Source organism: Heterodontus francisci, chromosome 17 (genome assembly GCF_036365525.1).
Source record: "Heterodontus francisci isolate sHetFra1 chromosome 17, sHetFra1.hap1, whole genome shotgun sequence".
NCBI classification, from domain to species: domain Eukaryota; kingdom Metazoa; phylum Chordata; class Chondrichthyes; order Heterodontiformes; family Heterodontidae; genus Heterodontus; species Heterodontus francisci.
In genome coordinates, this window is record NC_090387.1 from 83,946,873 (window position 1) to 83,966,427 (window position 19,555).

A 19,555-nucleotide genomic window follows, 5' to 3' on the forward strand; every position below is an offset into this window, starting at 1 on the left:
CCCTCCTTTCTGCAATAGAGGTGTTACAATTGTGATTTTCCAATTTGCTGGGACCTTTTCAGAATATAGGGAATTTTGGCGATCACAACCTATGATCTCTTCACCACTTCTTTTAAGATTCTAGAATACGGGACATCAGGTCCAGGGGACCTGTCAGCCGTTAGCTCCAATAGTTTTCCCAGTACCTTTTCCTTAAGTGATTGTGATTTTTTTTTAAAGGTCTTCCCTCTCTTTTTCCTCCTGATTTTCAAGTATTCTTGGGATGTTTTTTGTGTCTTCTACAGTGAAGCCAGACACAAAATATCTGTTCAACGCTTCCACCGTTTCATTGTTTCCCATTATTAATTCCCCAGTCTCATACTCTAAGGGACCAATACTCACTTGTTACTCTTTTCCTTTTTAAATACTTGTAGTAAACTCTTAGGATCTATTTTTATATTTCTATATTTCGTACTCTAATTTCTCCCTCCTTTTTTTCTTAGTCATTCTTAGCTGGTTTCTAAAATCTGCAAGATCCCCTCCAAGTCACACACCATTCTGACTTGCACCTATATCACCGTTTCTGGAATTTCCTAACAGCACTGTGGATGTACCTACACCACATGAACTGCAGCGGTTCAAGAAGGTGGCTCACCACCACCTTGCAGGAGGGCAGTTAAGGATGGGCAATAAACGAGGGCCTTGCCAGCGATGCTCACATCGCAATAATGAATTTTAAAAATTGCATGTAGATTATCCTTACATATAGTCTGTATGTTCAGGAAAAATTAATAACTTTCGTAATGTCCAGTTAAGGCCCACACTAACACTTTGTGCTATAGAGGTGAAGCCTATAGCTCAATAAATATCATTTTTTAAAGTGCAATAATCCTCAGAAATTATTGAATTAAAATGTCTACTAAAACTATTGACTCAAATTTTCTCGTTCTAATTGGCAGGATAAAGCTCTGTGGGGAATTAAAAATGTTAAGCAATTTTCTTCAACTTTATCCCTGTCTCCTTATCAGAAGCTGGAGTACAACAGGTATAGCAGGTATAACAGGTATAGCAGGTATAGCATTGTTTTCACAACATTTTGAGTTCTGGTACATTTCTACCTAGGAATCATTGGAAAGAAATGCCAAATTGTGGGTGAAACACAAAAGTTTGTAAATACTTTGAGCCAAAGGCAGTTGCAAAATAAAACCTTTGGTGTCTGACAGAACCCCATTCCAGCAGTCTAACTTATAAAAGTGAAATACTGCGGATGCTGGAAATCTTAAATAGAAGCGAAGATGATGGAAATACTCAAGAGGTTAGGCAGCATCTGTGGAACAAGACAAAAAGTCATCAACCTGAAATGTTAACCCTTTTTTCTCTCCACAGATGCTGCCTAAACTGCTGAGTATTTCCAGCATTTTCTGTTTTTATAACTTAAAAGTGTGTTGAATAGCAGAAGCTTTTCCCTTGATCAGATGTCATAGTCATGTTGTGTGGTTATCGCCTGTCTCAGCTTTCAGTATGCGATATCTTTGATACTGTTGTCAAGGGGGAAGTAATAGGAGATTGAACATTATGAACATACAAAGCAGAGAACTCATTACCAATTTTACAACCACTGTTCTCTGCTGTATGTTTACCAAGTGAGCACAGTTTTTCTTTTTGGAGAGTATTTCACCATTTTTCTATTAGATTTTCCCCTTCCCACCACCTCCCCCCCCACCCCCCCAAACCATCACTGGCAGCAATGCTCTGGCTGCTACCAACAGATGTGCAAAAGTTACCCACTGGAAAACTTCCATTTGATATTTCCCCCCTATGTTCAAATGTTGCAGACCGGGACCAGAGCAGTGTGAAGCAGACTGGGAGTATTGTGAAGCAGACTGAGATTGGAGCATGTGAAGTAGACTGGGAGTCTGACGAAGCAGATCGGGATCGGAGTATTGTGAAGCAGACCAGGATTGGAGCAGTGCGAGGCAGGTCGGGATTGCTATTACACAGGCCGGGACCATTGTGATGCAGATTGGGAGCATCTGATTAGTGAGTAGCTGGTGAGTTTCTATTTTTTAAGTAGTAAGTTTAACAGTCTAATAAATAGAGGCATGGCAGCGCAGCTCAGACCAGTGGAGTGTACATCCTGCTCCATGTGGAAACTCCAGGATGCTTCATGTGCCCTTGACAGCCACATGTGCAGGAAGTGTCATCAGCTGCAGCAGCTCAAGCTCTGGATTCCAGCAACTGGTGTCACTGTGGTGCATTCACAAGACTGAGGGTTTCATGGATAACACATTTATAGATGTGGTCACCCTGCAGCTTAAGAGTAAGCAGGCAGAGGGGGAATTGGGTGACGACCAGGCAGGTAGTGCAGGAGTCGTCTGAGTGCATCTCACTCACCAACCAGTATTCCATTCTGAATACTGGTGAGAGTGATGGTTCCTCTGAGTTGTACAGCCAGAGTCTAGACCACGGCACCATGGATGGCTCAGCTGTACAGGGAGGAAGGAGGAAGATTGGAAAAGCAATAGTGATAGGGGATTCCATAGTTAGGGGAACAGACAGGCATTTCTGTGGTCGCAAATGTGAATCCAACCTAGTATGTTGCCTTCCTGGTGCCAGGGATAAGGATGTCATGGAGCAGCTGCAAAACACTCTGAGTGGGGGGACGGTGAGCAGCCAGCAGTCGTGGTCCATATTGGTTCCAACAACTTAGGTAGAAAGAGGGATGAGATCCTGCAGGCAGGTAGGAAAGAAACTAGCAAGCATTACCTCAAAGTTAGTAATCTCTGGATTACTCCCAGTACCATGTGCAAGTGAGTATAGAAATAGGAGGATAGAGCAGATGATGTGTGGCCTAAGAGATGGTGCAGGTGGGAGGGCTTCAGATTCCTGGGACATTGGGATCAATTTTGGGGGAAATGGGACCTGTACAGGCCAGACAAGAACAGAGGCTGGTCCAATGTCCTTGCGGGGCAATTTGCCTGTGCTATAGTTGAGAGTTTAAACTAACTTGGCAGGGGCGTGGGAACAATGAGGTAAATTTAGAAAGGAAAACCAAGGTGCACTGAGAATTGGGACTGACAGATAGCAGTAGAGTAGAAAATAGTAAGACATTAAGTGGGGTCATTATAAGAGGGGATGTAATAAAGTATAAATTAGGTTTACTATGCATATATATGAATGAGCAGAGTGTGGTAAATAAGGTTGGTGAGCTGCAAGTGCAGACAGCTAAGTGGAAATATGTTGTTGTGGCAATAATGGAGACCTGGCTCAAAAAAGGGCAGGGGTGGATACTAAATATTTCCAGATACAAGGTGTTCAGGAAGATGTGGAAGGTAGGAAAGGAGGAGGGACAGCTGTATCTTTTTTATTTGTTTCATGGGATGTGGGTGTCACTAGCAAGGCCAACATTTGTTGTCCATCCTAATTGCCTAAACTAAACACTAAAGGCTCCGTATCTGAATGCACGTAGCATTCAAAACAAAACAGATGAACTGATAGCGCAAGTAGAAATAAGTACGATCCAATAGTCATTACAGAGACATGGCTGCAGGATGACATGGATTGAAGAGTACATGACATTTAGGAAAGACAGGAAGCTAGGAAAAGGTGGAGGGATGGCTCTGTTAATTAATGATGGCATTAGCACAATAGAGAAGGACGACCTAAGTTCAGGAAACCAGGATGTAGAAGCGGTTTGGGTCGAGATGAGAAATGATAAAGGCAAGAAGTCACTTGTGGGAGTGCTGTACAGGCCCCCTAACACTGTAGGATGGGGTATAAAGGAAGAAAGAATGGGAGCTTGTCAGAAAGGTACGGTGACAATCATGGGGGATAATCATGGGGGATTTTAATCTACATATAGACTGGAAAAATCAGATGGGCAGAGGTAGCCTAAATAAGGAGTTCACAGAATGTTTTTGGGATAGTTTCTCAGAGCAGCACATTCTGGATCCAACCAGAGAGCAGGCTGTACTAGACCTGGTATTGTGCAACGAGATAGGATTAATTAATGACCTCGTAGTGAAGGTGCCCGTAGACAGCAGCGATCATAATATGATTGAATTTTACATTCTGTTTGAGGGAGAGAAGTGTTGGTCTAAGACTTGTATTTTAAACTCAAATTAGGGCAATTATGAGGGCATGAAAGCAGAGCTAGCTAAAATGAACTGGCAAATTAGGTTAAGTGATAGGTCAATAGGGATGCAGTGGCAGACATTTAAGGGGATATTTCAGAATACACAGAATAGATACATTCCAGAGAAAAAGAAAAATTCCAAGGGGAGGACCCACCATCCATGGTTAACTAAAAAAGTTAAAGATGGTATTGAACTTAAAGAAAAACATATAATTGCGCAAAGATGGGTGGCAGGTCAGAATATTGGACAGATTATAAAAAGCAGCAGAGAATGACTGGAAGATTAATAAGGAGGGAAAAATTAGAGTATGAGAGAAAGCTAGCTAGAAATATAAAAACAGATAGTAAGAGTTTCTATAGAAATTGTAAAAACACAAGTTAAAAAAGTGAGCGATGGTTCTACAGAAAGTGAGTCTGGGAAATTAATAATGAAAAATAAGGAGTGGCAGCTCAATTGAACAGTTATTTTGCATCAGTCTTCACTATAGAGGATACAAGTAAATCCCAGAATTAGCTGTAAATCAAGAAATAGAAGGGAGGGAGAAATTCAAGAAAATTACAATCACCAGGGAAGTAGTACTGAGCAATTTGTTGGAGCTGTGGACTGACAGGTCCCCAGGTCCTGATGGACTTCATCCTAGGGTCTTAAAAGAAGTGGCTAGTGAGATAATTGATGTGTTGGTTTTGATTTTCCAAAATACCCTAGATTCAGGGAAGGTTCGTTAGATTGGAATTAGATTGGTTGGATCCAGCTTTATTCCAAAAGGGAGGGAGAGAGAAAGCTGGAAACTACAGGCCAGTTAGCTTAACATCTGTCATAGAGAAAATGTTAGAAGCTATTATTAAAGATGTTATAGCAGGGCACTTAGAAGAATTCAAGGTAATCAGGCAGAGTCAACGTGGTTTTGTGAAAGGGAGATCATGTTTAACCAATTTATTGGAGTTCTTTGAAGACGTAACGTGCTGTGGATAAAGGGGAACCAATGGATATACTGTATTTAGATTTCCAGAAGGCATTTGATAAAAGTGCCATATCAAAGGTTATTGTGGAAAATAAAAGCTCATGGTGTATGGGGTAACATATTGGCATGGATAGAAGATTGGCTAGCTAACAGGAAACAGAGATTAGGCATAAATAGGTCATTTTTCTGGTTGACAAGATGTAATGAGTGGTGTGCCACAGGGATCAGTGCTGGGGCCTCAACTTTTTACAATTTATATAAATGACTTGGATGAAGGGACTGAAGGTATGGTTGCTAAATTTGCTGATGACACAAAGATAGGTAGGAAAGTAAGTTGTGAAGAGGACATGAGGAGGCTACGAGAGGATATAGATAGGTTAAGCGAGTGGGCAAAGATCTGGCAAATGGAGTATAATGTGGAAAAATGTGAAATTGTCCATTTTGGCATGAAGAATATGGTGAGTGATTGCCGAGCTCTGAGATGCAGAAGAATCTGGGTCTCCTAGTGCATGAATCGCAAAAGGTTACCATGCAGGTACAGCAAGTAATTAGGAAAGCTAATAGAATATCATTTAATGCAAAGGGAATTGAATACAAAAGTAGTGACGTTATGCATGAGTTATACAGGGAATTGGTGAGACCACATCTGGAGGTCTGTGTACAGTATTGGTCTCCTCATTTAGGAAGAATGTAAATGCTTTGGAAGCAGTTCAGAGAAGGTTTACTAGACTAATACTAGGAATGGCCAAGTTTTCGTATGAGGAAAGGTTGGACAAGCTAGGCTTGTATCTGCTGGAGTTTAGAAGAGAAAGAGGCGACTTGATTGAAACATATAAGATCCTGGAGGATCTTGTCCGGGTGAATGTGGAAAGGATGTTTCATTTTGTGGGAGAATATAGAACGAGGGATCACTGTTTAAAAATAAGGAGTCGCCCATTTAAGACAGAGATGAGGAGAAATTTTTCTCTCAGAGGGTCGTGAGACTTTGGAACCCTCTTCCTCAAAAGACGGTGGAAGCAGAGTCTTTGAATAGTTTTGAGACAGAGGTGGATAGATTCTTGATGAGCAAGGAAGTGAAAGGTTATTGGGGGTAGGAGGGAATGTGGAGTTGAGGTTACAATCAGATCAGCCATGATCTTATTAAATGGCAGAGGAGGCTCAAGGGGCCAAGTGGCCTACTCCTCCTAATTCGTATGTTCGTATAGCCTTGAGAAGGTGGTGGTGAGCTGCTCCTTGAATCGCTGCAGTCCATCTGGTGCAGTTATAGCCACAGTGCTGTTAGGGAGGGAGTTCCAGGATTTTGATCGGGTGATATATTTCCAAGTCAGGATGGTGTATGGCTTGGAGTGGAGCCTGCAGATGGTGGTGTCTCCATGCATCTAATGCCCTTGTCCTTCTAGGTGGAAGAGGTCACGGGTTTGGAAAGTGTTGTCAAAGGAGGCGTGGTGAGTTGCTGCAGTGCATCTTGTGAATGGTACACACTGCTGCCACTGTACGTTGGTGGTGGAGGGAGTGAATGTTTAAGGTGGGGATGGAGTGCTGATCAAGGAGGCTGCTTTGTCCTTGGATGGTTTTGAGCTTCCTGAGTGTTGTTGGAACCAAACTCATCCAGGCAAGTGGAGTGTGTTCCATCACACTCCTGACTTGTACCTTGTAGATGGTGGACAGGCTTTGGGGAGTCTGGAGGTGGGGTACGCACTGCAGAATTCCCAGCCTCTGACCTGCTCTTGTAGCCACAGTATTTATGTGGCTGCTTCAGTTCTGTTTCTGGTTAATTAAGGAAAGCCAGCATGGATTTCTTAAGGGAAAATCATGTTTCACTAACTTTCTGGGATATTTTGAGGAGGTAACAGAGAGGGTTGATGAGGGCACTGCTGTTGATGTGGTGTACATTAAAGGCCTGCTACCCGACCCGGACCCGATGAGACCCGACAACATGTATCGGGGTCAGGTCAGGCCCATCTTCCAGGTCTGGCTTTTGGGCTTGGGTCGGGTCGGGCCGAGTCCAGGTCGGGCCGAGTCCGGGTCAGGTCGGGCCTGACACACATGCTAAGTGCTCTGCCGGTAACTATTAAAATTAAAAAACTTATCTGAGCTGGGAGTCCGGGATGAAACTGAGTCTGCGCAGTGAGCGAGTGACATCACTTTGATGTCATCATGCATGCGCTGTAGCTTCCTGGAGGTTGAGAGTCGGAAGGTAAGTAAAGGGATGGTCGGGTCGAGTTGGGGTCGGGTCGGGCCCAGGGCAAAATCAGAGGAACTCGGGCTGGTTCGGGCTCGGGTCCACTGTGGTTTGGTCGGGTTCGGTTCGGGTTCCTTTTCCCAACCTGAGCAGGCCTTTAATGTACATGAACTTTCAAAAGGCATTTGATACAGTGCCACACAATAGACTTGTGAGCAAACTTGTAGCTCATGGAGTAATAGGGACGGTAACAACATGGATATGAAATTGTCCGAGTGACAGGAAACAAAGAGTAGTAGTTAATGGATATTTTCCGGACTGGAGGAAGGTTTGTAGTGGAGTTCCCCAGGGATCAGTGTTGGGACCCTTGCATTTCCTGATATATATTAATGACCTAGACCTTGGTGTACAGGGCACAATTTCAAAGTTTGCAGATGATACGAAACTTGGAAGCATTGTGAACTGTGAGGAGGATAGTGTAGAACTTCAAAAGGACATAGACAAGTTGGTGGAATGGGCAGACAGGTGGCAGATGAAGTTTAATGCAGAGAAATGTGAAGTGATTCATTTTGGTTGGAAGAACATAAGGAGACAATATAGAATAAAGGGTACTATTCTAAAAGGGGTGCAGGAACAGAGGGATATATATGTATATGTGCATAATTCATTGAAGGTGGCAGGACAGGTTGAGAGCATGGTCAATAAAGCATACAGTATCCTGGGCTTTATTAATAGAGCGTAGAGTACAAGAGCAAGGAAGTTATGTTGAACTTGTATAAGACACTAGTTCAGCCTCAGTTGGAGTATTGCGTCCAATTCTGGGCGCCGCACTTGAGAAAAGACGTGAGGGCATTGGAGAGAGTACAGAAAAGATTCATGAGAATGGTTCCAGGGATGAGGAATTTCAGTTATGAAGATAGATTGGAGAAGTTAGGACTGTTTTCCTTGAAGAAAAGGCTGAGAGGTGATTTGATAGAGATATTCAAAATCATGAGAGGTCTGGACAGAGTGGATAGAGAGAAACTGTTCCCACTCTTGAAAGGATCGAGAACGAGAGGGCACAGATTTAAAGTATTTGGTAAGAGAAGCAAAAGTGACATGATGAAAAACTTTTTCACGCAGGGAGTGGTTAAGGTCTGGAATGTGTTGCCTGAGAACGTAGTGGAGGCAGGTTCAATTGAAGCATTCAGAAGGGAATTAGACAGTTATATGAAAAGGAAGAATGTGCAGGGTTACGGGGAGAAGGCAGGGGAATGGGACTGAGGGAATTGCTCTTTCAGAGAGCCAGTGTGGACATGATGAGACGAATGGCCTCCTTCTGCACTGTAATGATTCTGTGACTTCTACCCCTTGTATTCTAGTCCTCTAGATATAAAGGCCAGTATTCTGTTAGCATTTTTGATTATTTTTCTGTACCTATTCATGACATTTTAATTATCTATGTACATGGAACCCCAAGCCTCTGTACCTCCACTGCTAGCTTTTCACCATTTAGAAAATGCCCTGTTCTATCCTTTTCATGTCCTAAATAGATGACCTCACATTTGCCTATATTGAAATCTATTTGCCTCAGTTTTGCCCATTCAATTAATCTGTTAATATCCCTTTGCAATTTTATGCTTCCATCTACACTGCTTACAAGGCCGCTTATCTTTGTGTCATTGGCAAACTTGGATAAGTGGCTTTCTATTCCATCATCTACGTCGTTCATGTATACAATGAATAAAATGAATATACAAAAACCATCTCCCCTTGACATTCAACAGCATTACCATCGCTGAATCCCCCACTATCAACATCCTAGGGGCTACCATTGACCAGAAACTGAACTGGAGTAGCCATATAAATACCGTGGCTACAAGAGCAGGTCAGAAGCTTGGAATCCTGAGGCGAGTAACTCACTTCCTGACTCCCCAAAGCCTGTCCACCATCTACAAGGCACAAGTCAGGAGTGTGATGGAATACTCTCCACTTGCCTGGATGGGTGCAGCTCCAACAACACTCAAGAAGCTCGACACCATCCAGGCCAAAGCAGCCTGCTTGATTGGCACCCCATCTACAAACATTCACTCCCTCCACCACCGACGCACAGTGGCAGCAGTGTGTACCGTCTACAAGATGCACTGCAGCAATGCACCAAGGCTCCTTAGACAGCACCTTCCAAACCTGCGACCTCTACCAACTAGAAAGACAAGGGCAGCAAATACATGGGAACACCACCACCTGCAAGTTCCCCTCCAAACCACACACCATCCTGACTTGGAACTATATCTCCGTTCCTTCACTGTCGCTGGGTCAAAATCCTGGAACTCCCTTCCTAACAGCACTGTGGGTGTACCTACCTCACATGTTTTGCAGCGGTTCAAGAAGGCAACTCACCACCACCTTCTCAAGGGCAATTAGGGTTGGGCAATAAATGCTGGCCTGGCCAGCGATGCCCACATCCCATGAATGAATAAAAAAAAATAGTTGAGGCTCCAACACAGATCCTTGCAGAATACCACCAGTCATATCATCCCAATCAGAGTACCTGCCCATTATTCCTACTCTCTGTCTACTGCCATTAAGCCAATTTCCTGACCAGAACCTAATATGGTCAATTCAAATGCTCTGTATGAAGTTATATATCAGCACTTCAGTTTAATCCTGTAACTGATTAGCTATTTAAAGGACAAATAAATTTCATAAAGTTAGCCAAATGGCTCAGTTGGTAAAAGCAATGTAAAATTGTGCCCTACAAAACTGTATGTCCCAGGATTACTGGTGTATTAGCTGATCTTGTTGACGGTAGAATGAATAAAAAAACCCAGCTTGAATGTTATCCCATAATTCCTGCAGGCAACTCAGAGCCTAAATGCTGGATGAGGGCAGGAACATGATGCATCCCACAGTCTGATAGGCTACCGACAACACTAAGTATAGAATGAGTTCTTGGGTGTGGTACTAGATAGTATCCAGCAGCAACGGAAACAAACACCAACCATAACCAACACCTTCAGGAGATCAGGACAATTAAGAAAAGTGGCATAAATACAATGTGAAAGGTCAACTGGTGAAGGCAGTGCCACAGGAGGAATCGGGATTTGGACTTCTAATTTCTTTTGTTTCCTCCATTAAAAAACATATCCAATGAAGGAGCTTAGTATACCCAAACTGAGAGACTACACACCCCAGTTGTTGGCAAAGCTTCATCTGTATCTTGGTGAACTACCGAGAGTGAGAGATGAGAGAATGAGAAAAGTAAAATTAGTTCCGATTCAATATGATTTCAAAAAGAACCAGTGACATTGAACTGTTTGGAATAATCCCCCTTACTCTGGCACACAGTTTCTGTATTTTAAATCGCCCAGTAGCTGGTTACAAATATACCCTAAATTCATTGACAATAAATCCACTTAACTTGCACAAACCCTTTTTTTAAGCCCTCCTGTACATGGGGTTTCTTCTGGACTAGGCCCTGCTGTGCACTTATCCCTCAGTTGCTGGCCCTATGGGAGGAATCTTCTTTGTCCCAAAAAAATATATTTTCCGAAATGCTGACTTTTGTTATTGGTCCTGTCATAGTTGTAAATTTTCCAGGCTGTAGGCTATAATCAGTTTCTCAATTAATGTTTTATTAAAATCAAAAGGAATGGACCTCCACTGATGGCACAGATGGTGAGGCAGATGAGAAAGGAAGTCCCAGGTTCAGCTCCCACTTGATGCTAAGATAGCTGATCTCAGTCAGGGGTTGTAGAGGAGCTACAATTGAGTGTAGTGCTCCTGAGAAAGGGAGGGAAAATGTCAGCCAGTTTTCCTGCTCCTGACTGAAGTCCAGTGAGTGCTGCTGGAAAGTGCATTAATGTGGAGTGAGGTTATGATTGAGCTTGGCTGCTTTGCCTGCCACAGTTAAATAGTTTGCCAATACACATTGTCTAGGATCACACATGAAGAATGACGATCCTGGTGAGGTAAAGAAATCTGTCAGCACTAATGGAAAGTAACCCAGCATGAACCTGTTGTGGTGAAAGGGAAGGGTGGATGCAGAGAGCGAGAGAGAAAATTTGCAAAAATTAATGCAAAAACAGAAAAGGAGGGACTTGATAAATTGCTGGTTATTGTAAATCCTCCAATTGCCCAGTGGAGTATTTAAATTCTGATTGATTCCTGAGGGAGTTCTCATGTAATATAAGACCTTCTTCTGTATTGTTTGTAGGTCCCGGATTACAAAATAGTTGGTCGTGTTGAAGGAGAAGCAGAGGATCATTACCTAACGGTATGTTTGCAAATGAGGCATAAAATACAGATATAAAGTAAGAGGGCTGCATGCTTTTGTTACACTTTGAATTATCAGGGAAATCCAGTTTTAGTGTGGAAATGAGACCAATACATTTTCCCTTTATTATTTATTTTTATCATTTGGACAACAAAGGGACAACACAAGGAAAAGATTGAGCAAAAATCCTTTCTGGTTTATTCTAACATGGGCTAAATTCAATAGCTCTCGAAATCAGGCATGAGGATATTGGCCCATGATTAAGCTGCGCCCATTGACTGCAACTCAGGTAGCGTGCAAACTTTGTGCAGCCTGCCGTTTTAAATGATTTCAGCACCTGCCAACGCTAATCGCAATGTTGATTGGTTAGCTGCACTGCTTAAAGGGGAGGTGCATTGTGGTTGGAACAGGTGCTGGCAGTCCTGTGGGCATGCAACCTGATCTGGGAAAGACAAAAAGATTAGCACAACATGGGAGAGAGCAAGCTCCAAGGTTTTCAGGTGCAGCGCTGAAGGCCTTGGTGGAGGAAGCAGAAAGGATGAGGTATGTCCAGTAGCCACAGGGGTCCAGGAGCCCCTCCAGCCACATGCTTACAAGACAGTGGGAACAGATAGCTGTGGATGTCATTGCCAAAAGTCAAGCCCTGAGGACCTGGGTGTAGTGCCACAAAAAGTTCAATAACCTCACATGAATGGTCAAGTTCAGTGAATGTATCTTTGAATGCCTTCTGCTACCAAGTGCACCACTAGCCTCAGGCACTGGTCAATTCACCACACCCCCATATCTCACCTACCAGCAATTTCTACCAATCAGGATTCATAGCTGACATTCATATGTTCCACCATACCCTCACACGCTTAGCATTGCTGGAAGCCTCACACCCACACCTCACAGCTTGCACATATTGCTGCATATTCAGTCTTGGCTGATTGCATGACACTCACTGACACACTTTCCTCTCTCTTGCAGGACAAGGAGACACACTGCCAGAGGTAGCAGGAGCTGCGGGAAGGGGACATGCTTGCCTGCATATCCTAACCCCCAGGAAGGTGACGGTGCTGCCCATTATTGGGACGCAAATTATTGAGGCGGTCACCTATGGAGGCACTGAAACCATCGAGATACCTAATACCTCAGTATCTAATCCTCCTCCTCACATCCCACCTCCCCCTCATCTCGCACTCTTTTCTGATTTACAAGCTGTATATGGTATATGCATGCACCTCTTACTTTTCCCCCTCCCTGCAGCTTGTCGCTTTCTACTTCAGGTACCGAAGAAATGTAAGCTGGCCAGACAGTGGCGAAACAGCAAGAAGAAAGTGATGAAGATACAGCACTGTCACTTGATTTCACACGCACAATCACCAGCTCAGATACTGACACTGCGTGTAATTTAGAGGATGACATATAAGCAGGATCTGCATGTGGTGGGACACTGAGCATGAATGGCCTGCAGCCAGGGCAGCAAGCAAGAATAGGGCAAGTGCCAGCTTAAAGAGCACTCCGATGAGGTCTTCGATGCGGAAATGTGCAGAAGAACGCTGATGGTTTATGTACAACAAAGTCCTTGCAAAATTGACTACAGGCTTTCTGACAGACTTCCCAATGTGAAGAAGAATAGTGAAGTCCAACACCGAGTTGTTACACTGCTTTATGCAGAGTTTGGAGCCCATCCTATCCTGCATGGAGGTGGTGGCCAACACCATCAGCGTACTTGAGGACTGATCCATAATGCAGCATTGCTGGCTGATGCTGCAGCTTCCATTGCAGCACAAGCAGCAGCCACCCAACATCTAGTGCTGCAGAGGAAGCTCAGACCACTGTCCTGCAAGGCCAGCTTGCTGCCATGCGAGCTCAGACTGCTGCCACCTTGCCTGTGGATTACAGTGTGGAAAGGAACTTTGCAGTGTGTCGAGGCAGTCCAATAATCTATTCTCCAACAGTTTAGTGGGATTACTGAAGTGCTGCCCCGGGGGAGTGACTCAATAGAACATAAACCTGCTGTCCTCCTTTGGGAAGATAGCATTCATACTCCTTTCACTGTCACTCTACCAGTGCCTTTGCTGTTGTTTCTCAGCTAGCCCAGACTGCTGCCACCTGTGCCAAAGTGTTGCAGTCCGAAATCGCACCATCTAGGCCTAGAGCTGCTCGAGATCGCCCTCCAAGGCACCTGCAGCCGTCCCTACTGAATGTCAGCAGCCTTCCACCAGCCATGCAAGAGTAATTAGTTGACCTTTGTATGCAATATGGAATGATTTCATTTATAAATTTGGTTTGGAATGTTTATTTCATGGTCATAGTGTCTTTTATTTCTGCATTGTGGCCAAGCAGACACTGTGATGGTCAGTGACAGAGGGAAGGTAAGGTGTGAGACTGTTGTTGAATGGGGAAATTGGAGTTACAGTTACAGGTATCGTACTCGGATGAGTTCTTTCTGAACATTCCGGCAGGAAAAGACACTCCAGGTTGCCTCCTGCTCCTGCTTCTGCTTCCTCATTTAAAAAAAAATTTGTTTATTCATGGGATGTGGGCATCGCTGGCTATGCCAGTATTTATTGTCCATCCCTAACTGCCCTTGAGAAGGTGGTGGTGAGCTGCCTTCTTGAACCGCTACAGTCCAAAGGCAGGACTTCGTCTCCACAAAGACTGCGCGGTGGCCTCTCCTACCAATGGACATGGTCATGGACAGATGCATCTGCGGCAAGCAGATTGGTGAGGATGAGGTCAACTATGTTCTTGCCTCTTGTTGGTTCCATCACCACCTGCTGCTGACCCAGTCGAGCAACTATTTCCTTTAAGACTTGGCCGGCTCGGTCAGTAGTGGTGCTACCAAGCCACTCTTGGTGATGGACATTGAAGTCCCCCACCTAGAGTACACTCTGCGCCCTTGCCATCTTCAGTGCTTCCTCCAAGTGGTGTTCAACATGTAGGAGTACTGATTCATCAGCTGAGGGAGGGCGGTAGGTGGTAACCAGCAGGCGGTTTCCTTGCCCGTGTTTGATCTGATGCCATGAGACTTCATGGAGTTCGGAGTCGATGTTGAGGACTCCCAGGGCAACTCCCTCCCGACTGTATACCACTGTGCCGCCACCTCTGCTGGGTCCTTCCTGCTAGTCAGACAGGACATACCCAGGGATGATGATGGCAATGTCTGGGACATTGTCTGTAAGGTATGACTCGGAGTATGACTATGTCAGTCTGTTGCTTGACTAGTCCTCCTCCTCCTCGTGCTCCTGCTCCTCAGTTGCTCAGCGTAGAATAGAAAGACTTGCATTTATACAGCGCTTTTCACAACTTCAAAAGTGCTTTACAGCCAATGAAGTACTTTTGAAGTGTTGTCACCTGTTGTAATGTCAAAATGAATAGCTGGTGGCAAGGGCTGTCCCCTCATGGTGACAAAGTTCTGCAGCATGCATCGGAGCATGATGAATCTCGGCACCTGCTCTTCCAGATCAGTCCAGGCAGTGAAAACATTGTTTCAGTGTGTCAATGATCTGCTTTATCAATTTTCATGTGGCAGCATGACTTTCATTGTATGCTTTCTGCACATAGAATCATAGAACGTTTAAGGCACAGAAAGATGCCACTTGACCCATCGTGTCTGTGCCAGCTGATAAACGATCCACCTATTCTCATCCCACCTTCCAGCATTTGGTCTGTAGCCCTGCAGATTATGGCACTTAAGGTGCATATCCAGACTCCTTTTGAATGAGTTGAGGCTCTCTGCCTCAACTACCCTTTCAACAGTAAGTTCCAGACCATCATTACCCTCCGGGTGAAAAAGGTTTTCCTCATCTCCCCTCTAATTTTTCTACCAATCACTTTAAATCTATGCCCCCTCATCACGGACATCTTTGCTAAGGTGAATAGACCCTTTACCTCCACTCTATCCAGGCCCTGCAAAATTTTGTACATTTCAATCAGATCTCCCCTCAGCCTTCTCTCTTCCAAGGAGAACAACCCCAGCCGATCCAGTCTTTCCTCATAGCTGCATTTTTCCTGTCCTGGCAACATCCTGTTAAATCTTCTCTGTACCTTCTCTAATGCAATTACATCCTTTCTGTATAGACGTGACCAGAACTGCACACAGTACTCAAATTATGGCCTAACCAATGAGTTATACAGTTTCAGCATAACCTGCCTGCTCTTATATTTTATACCTCAGCTAATAAAGGAAAGGATTCCATATGCCTTATTAACCACCTTATCGACCTGTTCTGCTACCTTCAGGGATCTGTGGACATTCACTCCAAGGTCCCTCACTTCCTCTACACTTCTCAGTATTTTCCCATTAATCGTGTATTCCTTTGCCTTGTTTAACCTTCCCAAATGCATCACCTTACACTTATCCAAATTGAATTCCATTTGCACTTTTCTGCCCATCTGACCAGACTATCAATATCTTCCTGCAGCCTACAGCTATCCTCCTCGCTATCTACCTCACAGCCAATCTTTGTTTTCCTAATTTCCTTTTTGATTTCACCCCTCCACTTTCTATACTCCTCTCGGCTTTCTGTAGTATTGAGTTCTCGGTGTCGGACATAAGCTTTCCTTTTCTGCCTTATCTTACCCTGTACACTCCTTGACATCCATGGGGCTCTAGATTTGCTGCCTCACCTTTTTTCTTTGTGGGAACATGTTTACCCTGAACCCCTTGAATCTCTCCTTTTGAATGTCTCCCACTGTTCTGACACTGATTTACCTTCAAGTAGCCCTTTCCAGTCCACTTTTGCTAAATCACTCCTCAGTTTAGTAAAATTGGCCTTGCCCCAACTGAGAACTCCAAGTCCTGTTCTATTTCTGACCTTTTCCATAACTATGTTAAAACTGACTGAATTATGATCACTATCACCAAAATGCTCTCCCACTGCCACTCCTTCCACCTGCCCATCTTTATTTCCTAAAACTAAATCTAAAACTGCGCCTTCTCTTGTTGGACTTGCTACATACTGGGCAAAAAAGTTCTCCTGAATGCACCTCAAGAATTCTACTCCCTCAATTCCTTTCACTCTAGAAGTATTGCAGTTCTTTTTTTTCTTTCTTTTGGGCCTCCTTATCTCGAGAGACAATGGATACGCGCCTGGAGGTGGTCAGTGGTTTGTGAAGCAGCGCCTGGAGTGGCTATAAAGGCCAATTCTGGAGTGACAGGCTCTTCCACAGGTGCTGCAGAGAAATTTGTTTGTTGGGGCTGTTGCACAGTTGGCTCTCCCCTTGCGCCTCTGTCTTTTTTCCTGCCAACTACTAAGTCTCTTCGACTCGCCACAATTTAGCCCTGTCTTTATGGCTGCCCGCCAGCTCTGGCGAATGCTGGCAACTGACTCCCACGACTTGTGATCAATGTCACACGATTTCATGTCGCGTTTGCAGACGTCTTTATAACGGAGACATGGACGGCCGGTGGGTCTGATACCAGTGGCGAGCTCGCTGTACAATGTGTCTTTGGGGATCCTGCCATCTTCCATGCGGCTCACATGGCCAAGCCATCTCAAGCGCCGCTGACTCAGTAGTGTGTATAAGCTGGGGATGTTGGCCGCTTCAAGGACTTCTGTGTTGGAGATATAGTCCTGCCACCTGATGCCAAGTATTCTCCGAAGGCAGCGAAGATGGAATGAATTGAGACGTCGCTCTTGGCTGGCATACGTTGTCCAGGCCTCGCTGCCGTAGAGCAAGGTACTGAGGACACAGGCCTGATACACTCGGACTTTTGTGTTCCGTGTCAGTGCGCCATTTTCCCACACTCTCTTGGCCAGTCTGAACATAGCAGTGGAAGCCTTACCCATGCGCTTGTTGATTTCTGCATCTAGAGACAGGTTACTGGTGATAGTTGAGCCTAGGTAGGTGAACTCTTGAACCACTTCCAGAGCGTGGTCGCCAATATTGATGGATGGAGCATTTCTGACATCCTGCCCCATGATGTTCGTTTTCTTGAGGCTGATGGTTAGGCCAAATTCATTGCAGGCAGACGCAAACCTGTCGATGAGACTCTGCAGGCATTCTTCAGTGTGAGATGTTAAAGCAGCATCGTCAGCAAAGAGGAGTTCTCTGATGAGGACTTTCCGTACTTTGGACTTCGCTCTTAGACGGGCAAGGTTGAACAACCTGCCCCCTGATCTTGTGTGGAGGAAAATTCCTTCTTCAGAGGATTTGAACGCATGTGAAAGCAGCAGGGAGAAGAAAATCCCAAAAAGTGTGGGTGCGAGAACACAGCCCTGTTTCACACCACTCAGGATAGGAAAGGGCTCTGATGAGGAGCCACCATGTTGAATTGTGCCTTTCATATTGTCATGGAATGAGGTGATGATACTTAGTAGCTTTGGTGGACATCCGATCTTTTCTAGTAGTCTGAAGAGACCACGTCTGCTGACGGAGGTCAAAGGCTTTGGTGAGATCAATGAAAGCAATGTAGAGGGGCATCTGTTGTTCACGGCATTTCTCCTGTATCTGACGAAGGGAGAACAGCATGTCAATAGTCGATCTCTCTGCACGAAAGCCACACTGTGCCTCAGGGTAGACGCGCTCGGCCAGCTTCTGGAGTTAATATTGGGGTAATTAAAATCCCCTATTACTGCCCTATTGTTCTTGTACTTCTCAGAGATTTGTCTACATATCTGCTCTTCTATCTCCCTCTGACTGTTTGGGGATCTACAGTACACTCGCAGCAATGAGATTGTCCCTTTTTTGTTCCTTAGCTCAATCCATATGGCTTTATTTGATGAACCTTCCAACATATCATCCCTCCACACAGCTGTAATAGTTTCCTTGACCAAAATTGCTACTCCTCCTCCCCCTATCGCATCTGAAAACCCTGTTACCAGGAACATTGAACTGCCATTCCTGTCCCTCCTTAAGCCATGTTTCTGTAATAGCTATGATATCATACTGCTACATGTCTGTCTGTCCTGAGCTCATCTGCTTTATTTGCTATACTCCTTGCATTGAAATAGATACCCTTGAGCACTGCTAAACTCTCTCTTTTTATTTTCTCACCCTCGTTTCTTCTGTCTTCCAGATGCATCCATTAATTTTCCGCCTTCCATTTTAATTTCTGATTTTTTTTTCCCAGCTGAGTCTACCCTCAGGTCCCCATCCCCCTGCCAAACTAGTTTAAACTCTCCCCAACATCACTAGCAAAACATCCCGCAAGGAACTTAGTCCCAGCTCTGTTCAGGTGCAACCCTTCCGGCCTGTACAGGTCCCATCTCTCCCAGAGCCGGTCTCAATGTCCTAGGAATCTGAAACCCTCCCTCCTGCACCATCTTTCCAGCCATGCATTCATCTGTCTTATCCTTCTATTTCTATACTCACTTGCGCGTGGCACTGGAGGCAATCTGGAGATTACTACTTTTGAGGTCCTGCTTGTTAATTTCTTACCTAGCTCCCTAAATTCTGACTGCAAGACCACATCCCTCTTTCTACCTTCGTTGGTTGCGATGCGAACCACGACTGATGGCCGTTCACCCTCTCCCTTCAGGATGCTCTGCAGCCGCTTAGTGACACCCTTGACCCTGGCACCAGGGAGGCAACACACCATCCTGGATTCACATCTGCGGCCACAGAAACGCCTGTCTGTTCCTCTGACTATTGAATCATCTATCACTATGGCTGTTCCAGTCTTCCCTGTACCCCCTGTGCAGCTGAGCCACCCGTGGTGCCATGGACTTGGCTCTGGCTGCACTCCCCAAGTGAAGCATCACTTTCCTCAGTATTCAGAACCGAATACCTGTTGGAGAGTGAGATGAACTCAGGGGTCTCCTGCACTACCTGCCTGATTCTTTTTGACTCTCTGGTGGTCACCCATTCCCTCTCTCCCTGCATTCTCTTAAGCTGTGGGGTGACCACGTCTATAAACGTGCTTTCCACATAGCTCTCATCCTCATGAGTGCACCAGTGTGTCACCAGCTGCCGCTCAAATTCCAAAACCCATAGCTCAAGCTGCTGCAATTGACAACACCTCCTGCACAAATGGTTCTCCAGGATACGGGAAGCGTCCTGGAGCTCCCACATAGCACAGGAGGTGCACTCTCGAGGTTGAAGCAACCCTG

At 44.9% G+C, this 19,555-nt stretch overlaps 1 protein-coding gene across 14 annotated transcripts in view; it reads left to right on the plus strand.

Annotated features, from left to right (window-relative positions):
- st3gal2 (ST3 beta-galactoside alpha-2,3-sialyltransferase 2) overlaps positions 1-19,555 on the plus strand; it is a 448,231-nt gene that overhangs the window by 119,847 nt on the left and 308,829 nt on the right. For 8 of the 14 annotated variants that reach the window (XM_068049799.1, XM_068049785.1, XM_068049787.1 and 5 more), the window contains exons 2-3: positions 1,815-2,030; positions 11,454-11,513. The exons of 1 other annotated variant lie outside the window; for it this stretch is intronic. The gene's annotated coding sequence lies outside the window, so the exon portion shown is untranslated. Of the gene's footprint in view, positions 1-1,814; positions 2,031-11,453; positions 11,514-12,482; positions 12,563-19,555 lie in introns of all 14 variants that reach the window. 5 more of the 14 variants (XM_068049795.1, XM_068049788.1, XM_068049783.1 and 2 more) reach the window with 3 other exon arrangements.